This window comes from Triticum dicoccoides, chromosome 2A (genome assembly GCF_002162155.2).
Source record: "Triticum dicoccoides isolate Atlit2015 ecotype Zavitan chromosome 2A, WEW_v2.0, whole genome shotgun sequence".
Lineage (NCBI taxonomy): Eukaryota > Viridiplantae > Streptophyta > Magnoliopsida > Poales > Poaceae > Triticum > Triticum dicoccoides.
In genome coordinates this window covers 27,737,978-27,738,266 of record NC_041382.1, presented here as the reverse complement: position 1 = coordinate 27,738,266, position 289 = coordinate 27,737,978, and positions in this window count along the sequence as shown.

Sequence of the window (289 nt, the reverse complement as noted above, 5' to 3'; positions counted from 1 at the left end):
CTAATGGCACTAACAAAAAGTTTATAATTTTTCTAAAACTAATGGCACTAACAGAAATTTAATAATTTTGCTGACCTAAAAGCAAAAAGAATTAAAAAATAAAGCAAAAAACAAAAGAAAAATAAATAATACAGAAAACAAAACAAAAAAATGAAAATAATAACAATAATAGCAACAATAAGTATTTTGTTGTAAGTAGAAACAAAATAAAATAAATAAAGCAACAAAGAAAAAAAACTAAAAAAGTGTTTTCAAATTTGAAAACTAATGGCACTAACAGAAAGTTTAT